Raw genomic sequence first — 6,329 nt, forward strand, 5'->3', positions numbered from 1 at the left:
GGGGAGCGGGGAGGGAGGGGAAAAATGAGGACCTGATGTCGGGGGTTTGGGTGGAGAGAAAATGTTTTGAGAAACAATGTACAGATGCGCTTTGCACAATTGATGTGTGTATGGATTGGGATAACAGTTGTATGAGCCCCTAATAAAATGTTAAAAAAAAAAAAAAAAGAAAAAGAAAACCCTATGGAGCACAAGTGGACTATGACAGACAGGGTTGCCTTGAGTCAGAGCCAAGTAAAAGAGGACGGGTGAATATGAGCAAGGCAGGGAGGTGGTTTGCCCCATGGCTGTTGTAATAAAGTGCCTCCAACTGGATCACTTGAAACACAAAATAACAACACTGAATGTAAATTGACGAAGTGCACCAATCAAGAGGCTGAGAGTAACAGAATGGATGAGAAAATGGGACACATCAATCTGCTGCTTATAAGAAACACATGTTCGACACAAAGACAAAAAATGGACTAAAAAATCAAAGGATGGAAGAAAATACACCAAGATAATGACAACTGGGGGTTGGGGGGTGGGATAAAAACGCTATTAGTGGTACAATGTTTAACCGCTATCCCACCAGGGCTCCTTAAATAAACAACGATCTCCTTAAAAGGAAGAAAAAAGAATAAGACCACCTAATCTCAAAACCTAACACGTAACTAATATACAGCCAGAGTAGTCAAAAAAACTTCGTACTGGTACAATAATAGACCAATGGAACAGAAGAGATAACTCAGGTATAAGGGCTTAACAAAGGGCCTTTAACAAAGGGCCAAAAAACACTAAATGAGAAACTTATGAAATTCCTCTTTAACAAATGGTGCTGTCAAAATCGGATCACAATATACAGAAGAATAAAGAACCCATACTTCTCCCCATTCACAAAAATGAACTCTAGAAGGATCAGAGTCCTAAATGTAAATTCCAGAGCTATACATATCCTCAATGAGAACATGGGGATACATTTCAGAGGCCCACTGCTGGGTGCCCAGTGAACCTCCTCTGACCACAGACGAGGGCTGTGCATAGCCTTGCTCTCAGACGGAGTGCCATTGGAAGTGGATGGGTGCAGAGGGAGTTAAGTCGCACTGCAGTGCTTCACCATTTGTTCTCCCATGTAACCCATATAAAATTTGTTCTCGTTTTTATTTTCTGCTTCATTTTCAATTAAGATATTTCTCTGTTCTTTTTTGTTAATGTTCAGTTTTAGTTTTTAGGGCTTTTATTGTTGTGTGGTTTTCTTTCTATGAAATCCAAGATCGGTAAATCTGTAGAGACAGCTTAATAGTTGTGAAGGATTGTGGTAAGGAACGGTGAGGAGGAATAGGGAGCTAATGAGTATATGAAAGAAGAAAGTGCTCTGAAATAGACTGTGGTGATGATTGGACAACTCTTTTTAATAAGTTTAAACCATTCAGTTGTATGATATGTAAATTATATAACAATGAAACAGCTAACTTTTTTAATTAAATAAAAGAGTGGACTCAGAGCTCCAAAATGTTTGTTAATGGCTGAGTGCTTAACCGATTGTGGCAGCCAGGGAGTCACTATTCGGATTAAGTGATATCATACACACAAAATACTTAGAGCTCTACTTCATGCACAGAAAATACATGAACACTCAAGTCATAGCCAATGCCGGAGACGTCGAAGTAATTAGGAGGTTTACTTCTACAACCCTAGCTTGTCTGATCCCTTTTTTTTGGTCTTAGTAGCTTCCTCTTAAACAAATGATTGTTTCTCACAAACTCTACCCAAGAGATACCTCTAGAATTCCAGAAAATTAGAGTCAGGTTTGCACACAGATCAAATTGAACTGCTTATCGTTAAGCTGATCTTTACCATAGTCTCTTTTGCCCTTAGCTCTGTGTGTTGGCTCTCTCTTGCTCATTCAGCTCACCTCGGTTGTCAATTCAATTAGATTTCAAGCTTCTTGTCTCTCAACAAAGCTATGGAACAATACTAAGGACACAGTAGGTGCTCAATAAATGTTCGTTGGAATGCACAAACGTGTTCTCTGATTGAAGTTCAATGTGAGAAAAGAACAATTCGGGAAGAAATTGAATTTTCTATTTGTTTTTAACTGCTTTTCTGTTACTATATTTTGATGTTTATCTCCTTTACAAGCCCCTGGGGAGAATCTACCAACATTGGATTCCAGGCGGACTGATCACAGACCCGTTGATGTAGCCTCATCACGGCAGCTCATTTAGCAAACACTTTGTGAGACAAGCTACGTCTGTTGTCCCTCAGAGCAGTCCTCAGAGTGGCCCGACTGTGAAGGAACAGGGCAGGTTCTGACCACCAGCTCAACTCTCTGGGACTTGGTGTCCTCATGAGTAATGGAAAGTATTAACTTTGTCCTCGCAGGGCTGTTGTGACAATCCCTAGGAATGATGGGATCTGTGCCAATAGGACAGCACCTCGTGGGCATTCCTGTCCTGGGACTGACTGCCAGAACAGATAGCCTCAAACAGAAGGACGCAAAAAACCAAACCAAACACTGAGGTTTATTCTTTCACCGCTCTGGATGTGGCCAGTCCACACTCAGGATGTCAGCAGGATCACGCGTCCTCTGACATCTTTAGAGGAAGAGCCTGCCTTGTCCATCTAGAGGCTTCTTCCTGTGACCTTCTCTGTCTGTAGTTCTTCTTTTCTAAAACCATGAGCCATTGGGATTAGGGCCCACCACACTCTGGCCTGACCTTCTGTCAAAGAAACAAGTCAGACCTTAAAAAAGTTACTTTAAAATGAGGTTGCATGCATACATGCTAGCGAGTAGGACTTCAACATATGTTTCAGGGGCAAAAAATCATCCCTAACATCATGCAAAAGGGTCCCATCGCCATTCCAGGGGTTAATGGTAAGCTGTCCTCAACATTGTTGCCAGAAGAGCCTAGATATTTTTTCTACCACCCCAGTGTTTAAAAACCTCACAATGATCCACCTATAACCCCTTCCCAGGAGGATGGACAACAGAAAAGTAGGTGAAGGGAGACATCAGTCAGTGTAAGACATGAAAAGATAATAATGTATAAATTATCAAGGGTTCATGAGGGAGGGAGGAAGAGGGAAAGGAAAAATGAGAAGCTGATCCCAAGGGCTCAAGTAGAAAGAAAATGTTTTGAAAGTGATGATGGCAACAAATATACAGATGTGCTTGACACAATCGATTACTTATAAGGTGACCAGACGGCCCACTTTTGGCGGGACAGTCCTGATTTTTAACAATTTTTCCCATGTCCCGCGGCATTTTTAAAAAGTCCTGATTTTTGGAAAGAATGCACGACAAGCTAGGGTATATGGTTTTCGACTGCCATGTGGCTATTTCACCAGGATATGAGTTTTATCAATGGTGTCCCGCTTTTGTCCCACTTTACCAATGTTAAAATCTGGTCACCCATTGATTATGATAAGAGTTGCACAAGCCCCCAGTAAAATGATTTTTTTTAAAGAGTCCATGAAAAAAACCCAAGCCTACTAGTGACATGCCCATGCCCCGACTGTCCGTGCTCAGGCGGGTCACAAGTGTTCACGTGCCTGCATCACTACTCTCATAGCTCACCATTCAAACTCTCTTCTGCTCCAGCATCACATCTTTGATCTTATAATAAAGTCAAACAATTCAAATCCAGTGCCATTGAGTCAGTACTGACTCCGAGCTATAGGACAGAGTAGGGCTGTCCATGCGAGTTTCTGAGACTGTCACTGCTGGTGGGAGTAGAAAATCCCATTTTCCTCACGAGGTGAGAGCTGGTGATTGGAAACACAGAACCACTCCACCACGAGGTCTCCTCGGATATTCTCATGCCCCTTCTTTCGTCCTGCAAGTCCCCCTACTTCTCCCGGCATGCACCCGTGTGCTTTCAAACAGACACATTGTCACTCACTCACTCAGGGGAAGGAATCCTTCCTTAACCATTTCACCTGGCTCCAAGATTGGATGTACATTCTTGGACTTTTGGAGCCCTTTGGACTTACCTATGACACAAATCCTCCTATTCCATAGGGCAAAAGTGGGGAAAGTTAACTCCTGAAGAAACTTTTTGCAATGACTGGAGACCTATTTGGCTATCCCAACTGTGAAGAGAATAGTGCTTTTTATTGGTAGAGGCAGGGATGTTGCTAACTTGCTACAATATACAGGACAGCAGCACAACAAAGAATTACGTAGCAAAAAATATCAGTAGTGCCGAGGTTGAGAAATCCTGTACTATCAGAATAATTCGCTCCTTGTTGGATTTCTCTCTTAAACAATAAACACATCTTTTAGGGCTGCAGACGAATTTATCCATCATTGTTCTCCTTGAGTCTAGGCTTTTACCTAATGGAAAGTGGTTTTTAGTTGCTTTTAAGTTAGCTCCAACTCATAGCAAATCCATGTACCGAAAAATAAAATGTTACCTGCCCCACACCAGGGCAAAGGCAGTGAGTTAGTTAATTGTGCCAACCTGGCTGATAATCACATGTGGGGCTAATTGAAAAGTGGAAGGATAAATGGGTGGTGATCCTCGCCTTTCTAGTTCTCGGGTCTCTTGCTTTGTGATGGTCACACCAGGGTGCAGCTGCCCTAGCAGTTCCCTGCTTCAGCTTGCAAGATTGACTTCCTACAAGACATCCCCAAGGAGAAGCCATATGGACCTATCCCGATGCAGCCCTGGGTGCTGGAGCAGCCGTGTGGAGACCCCTGCTAGTGCTGAGATGCTTATTCGTTCACTGACTCAGCTTTCCTCCTGCAGTCGGCATCATTGCCTCTGTTTTGTGAGGTGGAGGACTTTGTGGACTGGTGTTGGGTTAATGGGTTAGTGTTGGACTTGTGGGCTTGGGCAGAATTGGGTTGGGATGTTTTCGTGATGCACACTTTCTTTACATAAAACTCATGTATATTCTCTTATACATGAGTTGCTGTGGATTTGTTTCTTCAAAGTACCCAGACTAATACAGGCAGGCATCTGTTCTTAGGTCATGGAATCTTCTAATCTTGTCTCCCAATTAATGAGGCAGTCTGCCTACTTAATACTCATGATTCATTTATCACTCCCTTATTTCTCTATTTCAATAACCACGTTGCCAGAGGATGGCTTACTTCAGCTGAGGCCCGTTTCTTATGTTGGTGACAAAAGGAGAAGACCAATCAATTTCCTACCATGAAACAGTTCTAAGGTCACCCCAAATCAACAGAAACTTCAAAAAGGTTGTTTCGTGAATCTTAATGGAAATCCAAGCCCAGAAGTAGGATCGGGACAGACCCATCTTTGAGAAGATTGTTATATGTCTGTTGGTGGGGGGGAAATAATTAGCATTACTTATATAGACTCCCAAAGGGAGATTATACCCAGTATTATGTTCTTAATTGGGCATTTCTGCCTAGTTTCTATCCAGCCTTGGTGACTCGGGCCACGTTCTATAGACATCCAGGACTTGAGACTGCCCTTTTGAGGTATACAACATTCTTCAAAGGCCACACAAGAAGGTTCTGATTTGGAAACCCCACTAAGCAAACTGGACTCTAAACTCCTCTAGAGCAGATTTCAGGAATTTAAATATTGTCTTGGACTTAAAGCTGAAACACCCTAGTGTGAGAAGAACCAGATGACTGCTATCCCAAGGTTATTGGCTTGGAAGTCATTGGGATTTGGCCCAGATCTCTTGCTTTGAAGGGCACTCAAGGAATCTTGACTCCGGGTGACCATATATTTGCTATCTTCATGCTCTCTTTGCGTTTCCTATGTCTTGGTCTAGCAGACTTGGTTCTGCCTGTGCGAATGACCATTATTGAAATGTTGCCCCCTCTCCAACCCTCATTATTTGTGTAAATAGTGTCCAGTCACTTGAGTTTTGTTTCAGTACAGGTCAGCAATACATGCATTTTTGCCTAGAAAGTTATCGCACACATAAATATATACTTTCCTTTGTACATCACTATTTAAAATTTTATGCCACTGCCTAAACTAGCTGTACTATTGATAGGATTACATATGCCCCATGCAGATGGTTTATAATGTTTTCCATAAAAAAGTTTTTAAAATTGGACAAGGGACATATACAAACCATAGATACATGAATGGATTTTCAGTTCACAATTACTCATAGCCGCAACCTAAGAAAAATTAGCTCTGATGACATGGCCTTACTTGATACTTGCCCGCATGAAGAAATGACTGAAGATATGGGAGCTATAGCAAAGTATAGTGAAGAAATTATATGGTGTCTGTGAGACAGTTTATTGTGCCAGCCTGGCTGATAAACGCAGGTGGGATTGACTGAGGAGCGGAGAGATGGATGGCTTGGTGAGCCTTGCCTTTCTTGTCTCTCGCTCTGTGATCATCGGACCA

The sequence above is a fragment of the Echinops telfairi genome, unplaced genomic scaffold, assembly GCF_000313985.2.
Source record: "Echinops telfairi isolate 266 unplaced genomic scaffold, ASM31398v2 ScPeMD7_57;HRSCAF=196, whole genome shotgun sequence".
NCBI lineage: Eukaryota > Metazoa > Chordata > Mammalia > Afrosoricida > Tenrecidae > Echinops > Echinops telfairi.